This window comes from Argiope bruennichi, chromosome 1 (genome assembly GCF_947563725.1).
Source record: "Argiope bruennichi chromosome 1, qqArgBrue1.1, whole genome shotgun sequence".
Classification (NCBI taxonomy): Eukaryota; Metazoa; Arthropoda; class Arachnida; order Araneae; family Araneidae; genus Argiope; species Argiope bruennichi.
In genome coordinates, this window is record NC_079151.1 from 64,915,087 (window position 1) to 64,931,761 (window position 16,675).

Consider the following 16,675-nt stretch of genomic DNA (forward strand, 5'->3'; position numbering starts at 1 on the left):
AAGCGATATAAATTTAAGAGAAAACTGTGGAATGGTAAGATGGTAAGTGCTTAAGATTCATTCATTGTTGAAGAGGACGATGAATATTGACGGAAAAAACTATTTGAAGCTCATCTCCAAAAGACGTCGGAATTTTTGAAGCTATTTCTTCCTTAGTACTTTTGTATTTTTGACGATTGAAGTGTTAAAGTGTTAAAATTTAATATTTGGCGCATTTAAATTTGCATAACCTTATTTTATAATGAAAACCCATCTTACATTTCATATCATTCGTAACACACACACACACACACACACACACACACACACACACACACACACACACACACACACACACACACACAAACACACACACACACACACACACACACACACACACACACACACACACACACACACACACACACACACACACACACACATGATGCTTATAAAAATATATTAATATATTTTTATGTTGAACCTGAAATTGAATATAGTTTTTCTTTTATTAATTGAAACATCTGGTTATACCAGAGTTATTTTGATATATAAATAGAAGAAATTTATCATAAATGTGCATTTAAATGGTAGAAAAAGGCAATTATAAAAATCATATAAAATGTTGCCTTCGAAGTATTATCTAAGTATTGCAGAGACATTTCAGTTTATTCTCAAAAATAAATGTTTAATGAGGTTTTGACAGTTATCTAATAATCCTGTAAATACGCTGACACTTTTGATTCCTCTGGGAATATGCGCAGTCTGGAATTACTAAGAAAATTCAGATATATATTAAAAAGACTCAATGATTAGCAAATAAATTTAGATTAAGCACCGTATTTACCTCCAAATCTATGAGGAATACAAATGGGAAAAGTTTTATAAATTGTAAGTTATCTAAATTTATCGCTTCGTAGCATAGCATGAAGCGAAAGCTGCTTGCAAATTGGTTCTCATTACGAAGAAGGATAACATCTGCAGCAGTTGCCATTGCTGCCAAAACTCCAGACATATTTTCTTTAGCTTGAGTTAATAAATTTTCCTGTAATAAAAGTTGAAAAAAAAAGGAAGTTATATCTTTTTAAGTTTTTTTCACTCAAAACTTTTAGATAACTAACAACTCTAAAGAAAACGTCTTGAAAAGCAGAAATGCTTTCGGTTTTTATACTGGATTTCTTAACAGCTTGCTTTTAAAAAGAGAATGCTCTTATTATCCAAAACTATATATTTTTTTTCTTTTCAAAAGAAAATTCTATAAATTCTATATATATGAATGGAGGAATACAGGGGAAAAAAGATTAAAAATAATTTTGAAATTAATTTCAACTGAAATTAAATAATTAAAATCGTTAGCATTAACGGGTTTAGTCAAAAATTAAATAAAAATATAAACTATGCTATATATGTCATATAGTAAAATTCATCCAACTAGCTTATTTTGCTGGAATTATCGCATTCATATGAAGAAGAACAAGCACATAAATAGTTAATTTATTGACTCATTGGCTCAAAATATTGTAAAAATCTGCAATTCAAGTAATAAAGCACTATGCTAAATTTCATTTAACATGCTAATTTTGTTTATAATTTTCAAACATTTATTGATAGAAAAATAAACAAAGCTGAATTTCTGAAAAAATTGATGACTGTATTGAAAAATGTTAATTTCTGCTAAAACGAAATTAAAAATTTAGGGTTGTACATTCTGGGTAGTAGATATTTTCATACATCTACTACCCAATTAATTTGCTAATTTATAAGCAAATATTATACTAAAACTGTTTTCTTCTGACTCTAAAAGTAAGGATTCATTTGTAAAACTGGATTTCTGATGATTAAAACGCTTTTTTCTTTGCATATTCCATATAGCAATAAAATTTTTCAATCATTAATAATTTAGAAACAATTTCTGAAACATTTTGCCACTTATATGATTACGCATTTTAGCGGGATCTAATTCTGTTGTCATCATAGTTTAAGAAATTATGTTAACATCATAGAATTTTGGAAATTATATTAACATGTTCATTAAATTTTGCATTCATTTAAAAAGTACGTTGAAGCAACATTTTGTTTTTATATTCTAGATTATATTGGATTGATGTAGAAGAATTAATACTTTCCAATGCTTATAATCCGATAAAATTTTCTAACAAAAATCATCTACTATTAATTTCCAAGGATTTTTTTAACTTTGAGTTTAAAATAATGTTTATTTGATAAGACATACATTATATACTTTTATTTTATCCTTACATACTGCTACAAAAGTACTATACGAAAATAGTCTGATTCTGAATATGAATAATATATAGAAAGCTCAATAATTTTATAACAAATCTCAAAAAATAATTTGACACAGTAAAAACAATTAAGAATGTATAACTAAATTCATGAACTATTTATTAACATATTTAAAAACTAAACATATCAAAAATGACTGATCAATGCCTTTGTCTTTTGCTATCTGTTTTGCGCACAAAATAATTTAGCAATAGAAAAGTTTCTTTTAAATTCTTTGCTGGTCGTTTTTATATTATTACATAATCGTATAACATTTGAATACAATTTTTCCATAACATTTTCTATTGAAAATATTCAGATTTTGAACAGTTTTATTAGTATATAATATTATTATTTACGCTAGAGACAAATTATCGTATTTCTGTTTATCAATGAGTATGATCAACCACATAGAATTTCTATTAGAGTTTTGTATTGGCACCGTATTAGTTGAAAGCATGCAAATAAATGCAAAAAAGTGTATTATAGTTGTGTATAAAATTTTCCAACTTTCCAATACAATATGAAGCTAGAATTTATAATTTATTGGAGAGCTAGTTATAACAGATGTCGGCGCCCTGGCGTAGGGGTAGCGCTTTTTCCCCGTGATCTGGGCGTACCGGGTTCGATTCGCGGTTCGGGCATGGTTGTTCTTCATCTGTGTTCTATCTGTGAGGTGCGTGAATGTGCCTCCCTGTTAAAAGGGGTTGTGCAAGTGAATGAGTGAGTTTCATCTTCATATGAGCTAGAAGTCAGACTTCTGGCTTCGGGTGCTCAGGGGCCTTTACCCTCAGAAGCTATTGCACTCCCTTTCCGTGGTAACACGGACGCGACATCATCATCATCAGTTATAATAGATAATGCAATTCTTAATTACAATTTATTGCTTAAAATGCTACATTTTACACATAATGTTTGCTATCGACTATTTTTGTCATTGGGGTCTACGTCTCTTATTAGCAACAAAAGAGCGTCTTATTAGCAACAAAATGCGATGCCTATTTAACACATACACCATTATTTGATGAAGCTTTTAGTTCCCGCGCATAATTTGTTGTTTCCTCGAAGCTTTGAAGAAAATTTCAAGCCACTTATGAAACCTCAAGTATTTGATTTGAAACTATTTCAGTGCATTTTACTATTATCGCCATTTTGGGAAAATAATTCAAATAGAGTTTCAAAAAAAAAAAAAAACCCTTTCCTCCTTAACTCATCTTACACTTATGCATTTTAAAAATTTGAAAAAATTAAAGCCGCAGTCTGACAAATTATTTGATCATAATTTGAGCTGCTCTTAGAAATTAAGACGTGTATAACTATAAAATATTATAATAAACATAACATATAAAGGTTCAGTGATATATATAGAAATTCAAAAACAATATAAACAGTGTAAAATGCTTTCCCATGCATGCATTACAGCAAAATTATTTTTCTATTCATTAGCAATAATTTATTGTCAAAAAAATTAAAATTCCTAATAATAAAACTAAAAAAAAGAGTGATGAACTGCCAATAGAAAATTTAATTTTTTAATAATTTAAGAGCTAATCGAAAGCGATCGTTGTGCCAAATAAGTAAAATCCTTTCTGATCGTGTAATGTCTTATGAGAAATGCATGAATATAACTAAAACAACACATTTTTATCTTTTTTCTAAACAATAAATTAGTATTTCTTTGTTTTTCAGAAATAAATTAATATTTCTATTATTCTAAGTCACTTGTTTAAATTTTAATTACATAATGTTCTATCCTTGAGTTTTGACGTTTGAAATTATATTTGCAAACACTCAACAATCTGTTACTTTAAAATGCATTTCACAAAACAGTGATTAAATTTTAACTCATCATAATTGCAAATTTAAAAGCTAAATCTGATATTCTGAAGAAAGTATAAGCTTTCAAACCATTATCAACATAAACAGTTCGCACTTAATAGTCGATCTTAAGAAATACCTCATTGTTTGTTTAAACATTTTTTTTTTTCTATTTTTTTTATTGTCACTTCAAGTCCTTAAAGATCAAACAAATTTCTCCTTTTTTTAAATTTATGATTGCATGTTTTATGAACTGACTAAGTGCAAATTGAATGAAATAGAAAGCTTTTAACTTAAGTTGTCTAACTTAAGATATAAAGCAATATTTGCTTAAATAGAAGAAAATCAAAATGTCAAATTTAAATTATCAATAAATGCAAAACAGTTAATGACAAAACGAAAGAGATAAAAGCAGTTTTCTTTCAACCGAATTTTTCGTTTTTTTTATTTTTTTTATTTCTTTATTCTTTTCCTCGGCTGTCATTTGAAACGATAACGCTCTGTAATCTCAAAGTGTGAATTGATCGCCTTGAATAGAACATAATAAACAGCATATTGTTAAAATAAATATAACTTTAAAACCAGATTAACTAACGGCGAAATAAGTTATTTCAATAAATTAGCCACAAAAAAGAACAAACTTAGGCAGTATACTTCACATCAAATAAAGAGAATAAAAAAAACTTTCTTTAGAAAGAAAAGATATGAAATCTGATTAGAAAAAGTGTGTTCAAAAGAAAAAAAGAAGTTCCGTTCCGTTCTATGCGAATCATTTCATCTTTTCGTTTTAAGCGAGAGAGCTATATCGTGCACAAAAGATCGCCATCTATCGGCCATGTTCCGAACTATGTCGTAAAACCTGTGATCAGTCTTCGATTCTGCTATTTCTCCCGCCAGTTATGTGAAAGTACTCCGAATAGTGAAACCGAACTTTGGCGTAGGTAAAAGCAGGGGGAACAGAAGATTTTTGCGGCCGGCAAAGTTCTGCAAAGTTCTTCTCTCACAGGCTGTCAACGATGTCGTAGTTTCCTACTTGCTTAATGAGGTTTCCACAATTTATAAACAATCCTTTTATTCTGTAAACAAGCATGTAATTGAGTTACGAACTTTTTCACCGCTTTGAGAATTTGGATCGCACTCCTTCGACACTGCAAGAGTTACGATTATGTTTTGAAAGTTGGAAATTTTTTAAGAAAAGGTAATATTTTGTTTTATTTAGCTTTCTTTCATTCTGTTTCTTTCTTTAAAATAAATTTGCTATCATTATTTTTTTAGATTATTGCAGATGTACGATTCTCAATTATGTTTTATCTGCAGAAGAATATCTTTGATGCATTCGATTTTATTTAATATCCAATGCATTTTTATGCTTTTAAATAAATGTTCTTTCTTAAATTAAAATGCCTTGAATTGAAATACTTTTATGCATTTTGAGTGCAATTATTGCACTTTTAAAACTTTGTAAAATAACATTATACTTTCAAAGAAAAGAAAAAAAAATATATATATATAAAATCAGGATTTTCTTTTGCATTCGTAGCTTAATAGAATTATATAGTTAAGATAAAAATATTTTTTAAAAGTATTTTTGCTATTTTTGGTTTTCAGTTTCTTTTAATATAATTTTAGATTTTATGTTTTCGAATTTCTTCTAGTGAAATCAAAGAAACATACTACTTCTCTCACGTAAATTTGCTTTTATATTTTGTTATAGTTTATTTAGTAGAAATATAAAGATTAATTTGAAATGATGTATTTATTTCATATTTTTTTCATATTTCGTAAAAATTAAATAGGGAGAAATTTAAACATAATTTTTTACTACTACCTTTTAAAATTTAAAATTGCATGGCTCAGAATGTACTTAAAATCCTTATGAAATTCTTCTTCAAAACGAATATAAATATTTCTAAGGAAATCGGAAAGAACAAAATCATTAACAGAGTTACGAAAAAGAAATGTACATATGTATTTCACCAATAAATAGAATATCTAAATTTTATTAAAAATGATTTTAAATTTCGATTAGAAACCCATTTAATGTCATGCATTTCATTACTCTTGTGATGAAGAGGAAAGAAAAGCAAAATCTTTTCATGTTTTCTGTATTTTGTGGGGGTTTTCTGAGCATTTTCGAGTGTAATAGTTTTTTGTTGCGCTTACATTATAGAATGAAATGTTTAAGTTACATTATTTTCCTGTTTTTATCTTGTTATGTATATTTGCCAGTGATGTTTTATATTTTTAAAATAAATCTTCTTAACTCTTCATCTATAAATATTAATATAAAATTAATTCATCTTACTTATTTATTGAATGGGTATGATTGAATTGAACATCAAAAATTATTAGCATATTTATAGTAGATTATACAATAAAGTGGCGTATATATATATTTTTTTATTCAAATGTCATAAACATTTCCGTAGTCTTTGCTTATGATGCAAATGAATTTGCCCCGATATTTCACAATTACAGGCTTTAAAGTTATGAATTTTCACAAATATATGCATGCATTAATGAATTTATAAACAATACAGTATTCCATAAATATTTTCCTTAACTACTACTATTTTATTTTTAAATTTTTGTATTTCTTTAGAAAGATCTAATGAATGAATTAACACTCAAAAGTCTTAAAAAGTCACAAGGAAAAAAGCTCTTTCATTAACTTTGATTACTTAATTACTTGAATAAGTCTGCGCACTTATTTATTAAATTTTTACAAAAGTTAGAAACATTCTGTATTTCATACAAAATACTCAAACGTCTTAAAATTAGTTTAATATGTCAAGGCAGTTAATTGGGTCATTGTTACTATTGTTCAGTTTTCTATGTGATTAACACCTGTTCTATTCATTCAAAAAAGAAAAAAAAAAATGGAAATCCTACAAGATATGAAAAAGGCGATTAAGATAATAGGAAAAACTACAGAAGAAGTTGCTTAGTGACCTATTAACTCCGGTATGTTGTGACACGTGATGCTTACTGATACTTGATTACTTGAAGGCCATTTTGACGGATGTCCCGTGTTTTTCATTTTTTTGTGCATGTCAGGTACTTGAATTCACACTTCACTTATCCTACTGAATACAATCAATGTCGCCCTTTAACTTGTATCTGTCATACGAAAATATTTCTGTGTTTTAACACCTGTTTTGATAAGTGTGATCATAAAAGTGGGTATTCAAACGAATATTTGCATAGCACTGAATTCAAGTACTTCTCTCTATTTTAAAAATCAGAAAAAAATTATCATATTTTCTGTATCCTGCCTACGTGATGGCTTAAATTATCTTTTATCGTATTCGTTAGCTGTTTTATGTTACTGAAAATAGTTATAGTGCATGAAACTTAACGTAAAAAAATGTAATTTCAAAAAATAAGAGTAATGAAATTCAGAATTTTTCTGTACTTTTAAATACTCTAATACTCTGTACAAATTGTATAATTAAACATTTTTTGGAGTGGGGTGGGGGATGGGAACTTGCAGAATTTAGTTTTTAGCATATTATCGAGATTAATAGAAAAAGAGAACACTAAGAAAAGGAATTCAGAATTCCTATTATGATAAATCATTACATATTGAAATACAAACAATAATATTAGATATTGAAATATTTATGTTGTTAAACATAAAAAAATCATCTTTAACTAAAATAAAATTTCATTAAATTTAGCTAAATTGAAATAATTATGCTTAGAATATGCGCACATAAAAGGGAGAATCGATTATTTTAGTTGCTGTATTATTAGAGACATATCAACTTGTAATGTTTGTTTGAAGTGCATGAATCGTAAAGATTTGAGAGCAGTAGACTAAGAATATGTATATTATTGTGGGATTTTTTTAAACATATTTTGTTAAACATATTGGATGCTGCGTAAATCAATCAATGATTGCCAATAATAGTAATTTTTTTATTATTATTAATTTAATACCAATTATTTACCAATATTAATACCAATTAAATAAAACGCTTATGGAAAATAACATGCTAATTTTGTTGAATTTGAAGCATATCAGTCAAAATAATGTTTACGGATTTCATTATTTTATGTCAAGTCTCTGATTATTTTGCTTTCAAAATGCACATTGGTAGCAAATGGTCTAAAACGATTGGTGTTCCATGCCGAAATATTTTATATTAATGCATTGTTCAGATTCGCTTGCAATGAAAAAAATTATGAATATTATTGCTTATTCAAAGTGTTTTGAATCCATATAACTGAACAAAGATAACTAAAACAAAGTAATAAGATATTAAAAAAAAACTCAAGTATCACATAAGATTCGATTATATATTTTTGCAATTAGGAAGGTATTTTTTAGCAGACATGCAATTTAAAAATTAACAGAATGTGTATGAATATGCATATGACTTTTAAGAAATCACTGCTTTTAAATTTATTAAGCAAAAAGTTTATTTTTTTGTCTTAAAACATGCAGGCTGAATAAAGAAGGTTATGAATTCGAATTATTCATAGCATTCTCCAATTTTTAACACATCAGCTGACTATTACATTGTTCAAATAATAAGGCACTTTGTTATGAGCTTCAGAATCAGAAAGAATTCCTATTTCTATATAATATTAAAACAATTATTTTGCAATCATTTTTATAAATTTTTTTCTTAATTTCATTTATTTATATAACTCAATTTTGATAAAACTCAGATTTTACTGTGCTATTTTAAGAATGACTCAATGCAGAAAACAAAGATTAATTATTAAAATTTTAACCAATTATATACTTGTTTTAGTAGATAAATACGAATACGTTCCATTCAGCTACCGTTATCGTTTGGATGCAGAACGTTTTTAAGGCCATAGAATAGAATTGGTTCAACAAGTCTTCTATTAGCTGTCTGAAAATAAAATAAAAGAATGTCATGATTATCTATCCAAATAACACTAATCGGTAAGACATATTTTTCTATTAAAGTAATACCTTTTTATAAATCTTGTATTCTTAAATCATCGAATTTTCTTTTGTGTTAGATACACTACATGCATCTACTCTTAGATAACTCTTTCAATACCAAAATTAAACTTAAAATGAAAAATAAAAATCAATATATTTCTCTACGTTTAGCCGTTAAGCTGTGAAAATAACAATTATTAATATAAATGGATTACTTATTAGACTGATTAAAGTTCTTTGTGATAAATAAATAGAGAAGTGAACACAAAGTTGATAGTAGATTGTTAATAGGACACTCCTTTCGATAACGTTTTAGATTTGATAGCCTTACTCCAAGAAGTGAACTTTAACTAATTATTACAGTGGCAGAGGAACCAGAAACAGACTTATGCGTTACGAATTTTCATCTTTCTTCTTATTTTAAAAATTACCGAAGGTTTTCTTTTTTAATTCTCATAAATATAGAAAAATCTTTTCGGACCAAGAAACTGTTTGTCTCAAGCACGAACAGAAAGTGAAATGATTCTCAGGGTCGCTAATTAAAATTTAAATCAAGAATATGGAACTTTATGGTAATCGAAATCATGGCTCTGATTCCATTGAAATTCCATTGAATTGTGTTTCAGACTTAACTATTGACAATTTGCTGTAAGACTTTGCAATATAAATTTAAATATAACAGAAAGAGCTTCTAAAACTGTAGAAGATAGAAAAGGCTTTTTAATCATTAGTTCTTCTTAAACTGTCAACAATGATTGATTTCAAACTTATATTGTTTGCAAAAAATATTTTTAAATTTTAAAGTATTAATACTAAGATTTAGTAGTTTTAGTTTCATTAAAGAATAAAGTTTTATTATTATTTTTATTATCTTTAATTCATGCAAACTTGGCAAATTTTTTTCAGGCAAGACAATTTTTTTACTGAATAATTTTTTTTTATTATTTAAATGTAATAAATAATTCTGAAATTCAATTTATAATTTATTTACTTTAATGAAACAAAATAAGTAACGCATAGCGTATCTCAACATTCTTGAGCTTAAACATAAATGCGGAATGTACGGTTAAAAAAAAATGTGTTTATTTATTTTTAGTTTTGAAAATTATTCAAAATAAATTTAACGACGAAACGTACGAATCTGAAATATTTTATCTTTGAAGAAATTTTTCTGCAGTATTTAATTTATTTAATTAATAACAAGGTTACTTCCTTAACTTCCGGTATTTTCTCAGTTTCTACATACTGGTTATTTTTTCCTGATTTTTACATTATAAACAAGTTAAAATTCAGTTTTATGTTATGTTAAACATAAAAAACATTGAATATCCTTTTAGAAAAGCACTGATGCATTGAAAGTAGTTTCAAAATAAAATCATGATCTTTTAGTTATATCAATATTTAAGGATTTATTTTTATTATGTGTTTTTTCCCTTTAATGACTTTACAACTTTTAGCATCTATTTATTAAGGATAATATAATTTACTAGTAATATAATTTACTTGATCTGTGAATCCGAACCGCGTTATAGGAAAAACAAATATTATAGTTTAATTATATATTAATATCACGTTTGGAAGTGACACAAAGTCTATTTTGAGATGGATTTCATAATTTTGAACTCAGGTCAGATGACGAGGACGACACCCCAGCCGTTAAGTCCAACTCACAACTTCCGCATCATACCAAAGGCTAGATGTTTGACCTACAATGTCAATTTAGTGTGCACCAAACCTGATGTTTTTTTAAAGTAAAATTGGATATCGAACTTGGAACTGCCAACCTCCAGCTTATCATAATTCCACCACGGCTTCTGTTGAACGAAACAAGAGAGTTACATGATTTTAGGTAGAATTAAAATTTATTTTCAATGAAGTTCCTTTTGCATATCATATTTTTCATAATTTTACATGAAGTATTTGCACGAAGATTTAGAAAACTAATACTTATGCTCAATTTTGAATATAAAAGTAAAATTGATTAAATAATTAAAAAGAATAGAAAGACAGCAATTTAAAAGGTTCTTTTCTTACAATTTTCTAGCTAGTGATGTTGTATTGTTATTGTAATATTCTAAATAATAATAGCCAGATGGAACAAAAACTTTATATTTAAGCAAGCGACGCAAAAAATAAATAAAATTCCATATTTCAATGGAGTTTAAAAGTTCAGCAGTTAATCACCTACTGCAGAAATACCTTTACCTTTCTTAGTTTTAAAATAAACAAACTAGGCAATGCGAAACATCACCATTATCAACAACAACAAAAACATTCTAATAAATCTTCAGCTAAACTACGCTTGTTTGAAATCCTACAATTTTTTTTTTTTTGTTCGAAAAGAATTTTGTGCGCTCCCATTTCAAAATTCCGTGTTGTTGTTTAAATTTTAGTTTGGCCATTCAGATACAGCATTCTGAGTTGTTTTATACCTCGACGTACCGAATAGCACTTGAGATGCAGAATGTGTGTTTCCGTCTTCTCTCGAACGCAAGAGCAATTGATCACGAAACGCAAAGAGGAATCGTTCTATTTTGGTGAAACCCGGCAAAATGGGTTGCGTTTATATATATATGCGCATGTATATGCCAAAGAGGTAGCAGTTTCTTTGAGAAATGCTGATATTTGAAGTTTAAAGATTTCATGCTCTGTTTTGTTTAAGAATTTCGAATAATTTTTTTAATTTATTTTAGCTTTAATTAAAATGGGGTCAAACTAAATTTTGAACACTGTGTGAAAAGCAAATAAGTTAACATTATTAATTTTTTAGAAACTCACCGAAAGGTCATTTATTACTAAAATGAAACAAATTTCACTTTAAAAACTCAGTGTTAAATTAAATTTTATACTAAGCTATAGCTATATTTGTTTCATTATACTGAAATGAAACAAATTTCCGTTTTAAAATTTATTATTAAATTAACTCTTATACTAAGCTATAGCTATATTTGTTTCATTATACTGAAATGAAACAAATTTCACTTTAAAAACTCAGTATTAAATTAAATTTTATACTAAGCTATAGCTATATTTGTTTCATTATACTGAAATAAAGCAAATTTCACTTTTAAAATTTAGTATTAATAAATTTCACTTTAAAAGCTTAATAATAAGTAAAAATAATCCTTTTTGGAAAATTTTAAACCTTTTATGGATAAAAATTCAATTTTTGCGTCTAAGTACAGAATTTTCCGCATTATAAAGGAGATAATGATTTCTAATGATACTTTCTTTCAAAGTGTAAAAACTCAAATAAAATAATATCCTTAAAACATATAGTTTTCTTTAGAACTTAGCAATAATTATTAAATTTTAAATTCATTCGTTAATTTCTAAGAAATCGATTAATATTTTTAATATGATAATTGGCTGATACACTATTAGTAATAATATCATGCGACATACATGAATAAAAATCTTGCGAAACATTTTAAAATTCATTTTGCCTAAAGTTATTAAATTTGGCAGAGATAAAAATCGAGTAAAAGATTTCATTTGAGAAAGATTTTAAATTTTAAATAGAGTTTTAATTACAAATTAATCAAATTTTAAATTTTTTCACAATAATTTTAGAGCATAATCTCATTTTTCAATAATTTCATGAGTCTGGATATAATTGCACAAAATTAGCTTTTACATCATTAAAATTTCAAAAAAAAAAGATTGGATATCCATTAATATCAATTTTATTTCCGTAAATCTTGATATTTTCCAAAATATTTCGAAATATGATCTTCGAAAATATTTGTTATCGTTTTAGTAACTGAGTTTATGCACACATACGTTGTAAAGTTACTTAGACTTTATTAATCACGATTGCTCAGAAACGATGCGTTTTCATTGACTGTTACGCGAGACCTATAACGCTAAATGCTTTACTTGGGTGTTGTAAGCATCTTTTCGTACGTAAATGTCTGTGTAATAATTAAAATAAGTAAATTAACATCAATTTCTAAGAATTAATTAATTAAAAAATTTCAGAGAATACTTAAATATATTATACATTGCCTATTTGCATAGTATATGCATCCTAAATTTTATTTACTGCAGCCTTTTATCAATTTCCAATTGAAGCGTTAAAAGCAATTTTTGTACTCATGTTATATTTACTAGAAATAAGAATAAATTACTTCAATTTCAGAATTTTTTTTTATAATTCTTTTGTTTTAATTTTAAAATATTTTGTGAGCACCATTAATTTTTTTATTTAAATTGTTTGTGTGACAAAAATATTTTACTAAATCTGAGTAACTGGATCGGAGTCTTATAAAAATTTATAGCTCATAATTGCTGATAAGGAGTGCAGAACTCCATATCATTTTGAGCATCGATTTATCACATGCGTAGCGCTTTGTTCAAACGGGATAATGAAAAAAAAATAACCGATGATTTCCAATGCAGGAGGTTTAATTTCTAATCATGGTCTAACAGATAATTTCCGAACTGTTAAATATAGGCATATACTTCCATGTAGATGATATCAATCTCAGACCATTTGAATAGTAATATCGAGGAAGATCCGCCAATCAACGTATTGACGTATTTTTAACGAAGACTGCTAATTGGTCTAAAATGATGAAAATCAAAGCATCATAACTCGGTCATTATTGATCGCAAGAAAGAGCAAAACTTTTTATATTTAAATAGTTAGTGAAGATATTTTACTAAATTTGAGTGACTGAACTAAAATCTGTATAAAAATTTATATTTCGTAATTTTTTTCAGAAGTACATTTACTGATGTAACAAGATAAAATATAATTTACGTCATATGGAACAGTTTAACATTGGTTGTATAGGGCTATTTTTAAGATATGAAAACTAATTCTTGAGCTATGATTAGAGTGCATGTCTTATTAATTATGATACTTAATTATTATGTAATTAATTTTATGTTTTCGTATATAATCTCTAAATATCACAAATGGGAAAAGATATCGACAAATAAAATTTCTTATAATGTATTTTTGACTAATTAAATTCAAAGTTTTAAATACTATAAACTGTTAAACTAAAGTCTTATAACTAGCTGTAAAGATTTTGTTTGTTAATATAAGGGCAATGTTCTAATGTAACTTCGTTTGGACTGTAACCGCGTCCATTATTCAAAAATAAGTATGGTTCATAAGTTGCTTAAAATGATCCAGTGCACTTAGGTAGTGCCTGAGTTTGAATTTGATTCTATATATAGGAGTAAATTTTCAGGACTAATTTACCATTATTAGTGTTTCACTAGGAAAAAAAACTTGGGCAAAACCGAGAAAAATATCCAGCAAGCAATCCAATCGCAACGAGTAATTTATTGGAAAAGTGGAAATCTGTCTACAGTATTTGGTACAGTTCCTAGAAAATTAGAGTAAGAATAAAAAGTAGGAGAAGTGATCTTTTTACTCAGATTTATTTCTCTCATTTAATTGATCCATTTGACCATTGATAGACTTCAATGTTAGCATAATAAAAGTATGTAATTACTGAAATTAAAAGAACATAAAAAAGTATTTTTGAAAAAAAAAAGACTTAATCGAAACGTTTTTTAATTTAATGTCAGAATATGTGTAAAAGTCTTAACGAAGTCATTTTTTGTAGAAAAAAGTGTCGGATATAATATATTGATTTGAATTTGCTATGAAGTTTTCACAAGACAAAACTGTCTTATACAATGGATTAATTCCTGAATTATTTATGTGGGAAGGAATATGGCGAGGTGGAATGTATTAGTCGGTCTGCCGCTTTTATATAGGGCAATCTACAGGAATTTATATTGCGCATTTCCCGACCAAAATTATTCATCTGATAAAAGCCGATTAAAAGGAATTTCGATCGAAATTATATATTTTACTTCATGTGGGCATTTGGAATTGTATTTATTTATTTATGCATTCGTAATTGTATTTTATTGTGCATTTCGAGTTGTTACTTGTATTTAATTTATTTTTACATTTGGAATTGTTAGTTGCATTTATTTATTTGTGCATTTTGAATTGTATTTTATTGGGTATGTGTAACTGCCTTATACAAAAAAAAATTATTAAAATTGTTAATTATATATTTATTTTGCGAAAAATAAAATTTAATTTCAAAAATTTAATTTTTTTTCCTGTAAAGTACATTAAAATGTTTTGAAATTAAATTAAATATTTAATTAACTATTTTCTAAGCAACATTGGAAAGTAAAAATGAAATGTTGACCTACAAATTTCATATATTCGCAAAAATGAGTTTGCACATTAGTAAAATATTAGTTTGCACATCCTATAAATTGATTCTCTTCTATAATAGACTGAAAATGATAAGATAATTAAATTTAATTTTGTGAATATTACTAAATTCTTTAACGTAATGATCTGCCCATTTGTTAAATTAAAGCTATACAATTAGATCTAGAAGAATTTTGTATCGTTAAAGTAAACTTTATCTTTTTGTTAAGTAATTTAAATCTTAGTTTTTTATGATTCCACTTTCGAAACAATTTATGGAAAAAAAAACAAAATTAAGAGTTCCTTAAAAACGTATAAACGCATTTATTTCTTTAAAAAATGCATCTGCACTTATACTTTCAATTACAAAATTTCATTAAATAAATTAGGCAAATGTATAAAAACGCTTTGCTTATACTGAAATTTATAAAAAATTTTTTAAAAAAATTACAATTTTGACAGCCGCTGTAGCACAAATGTATCATTAATAAAATGTTTTTATTATATTCATCTTGGCACATACAAGACTTTTCACTTCTGTCTAGAAAATCTGCAGATATATGTTCATTTTAAAATTTAGTTGGTAATATTTGTTTCTAAAATGCAAATTTCTTCAGTATAGAAAAGCTGTCATTGGCAAATATTTGTCTAGAAGTAGATCATTAATGACCATGACTTGGAAAAAGTTTTATATTTATGCACTGTTGTTCCTTTTGATTGACCAAGAGTTGCAACTTTGACTTTATAAACAATTGAAATATAGTGGAAGTGAGTTGTAGTATATAATTGAAGTAGCGTAATACCATTAGCGAATAAGAAAATAATATTTTTCGCCCTCAATTGTAGAGTAATATTAAGCTTTCCAAAAGAATGATATATTTCAGAACGGAGAACTTTCTGAAATGCTGTGTACAATCGTGATGCCAGACAAGTTGCAGAATAAAACACACTCTGTTTTCTGAACTATTGATATTCTTCTAGGAAGTTTATTTACAGGACTCTTTGAAGATTGCAATATATAAAATCCTTTTTTTCCCCGGGAAGGATGAGGTGGTATACAAATAACACAGAAATTTATATTTTGTTTTGTTATTTAAGTCATTTTCCTTCTACAGAAGAAGTTGTACTGTGGCTGATGGTGATGAATAGGATTCAACCACGGTACTCACCAGAATATTGTGACGATCGTGATCATTTATTCATTCCAGACGCTACATCAGAGCGTGGGTAACTTCTTTCAAGTTATCCTCGTGCTGGAGTACGAAAAGTCAATTCAAAGCACAGTGTTCAAAGACGACAAAAGCAGTCTTACGTTGACTGTTTCAACGTAATAACGGGCTTCCATATGCTTCCATGAACATTTATAATCAAATCATGACCTATGTCTAGAGACTTGGGATCTAGACATAGGTCATTTATTTCAAATGGAAGGAAATGCTGCTTTTCTGAGAAATATAATTAGGACAGAATAT

General features: G+C 27.0%; 1 protein-coding gene across 2 annotated transcripts in view; it reads left to right on the plus strand.

Annotated features, from left to right (window-relative positions):
- Window positions 1–4,991: 4,991 nt before the first annotated feature.
- The window catches only part of LOC129964606 (dopamine receptor 1-like), a 212,006-nt gene continuing 200,322 nt past the window's right edge, over window positions 4,992–16,675 (plus strand). For both annotated transcript variants that reach the window (XM_056079114.1, XM_056079116.1), the window contains exon 1: window positions 4,992–5,281. The gene's annotated coding sequence lies outside the window, so the exon portion shown is untranslated. The remainder of the gene's footprint in view (window positions 5,282–16,675) is intronic.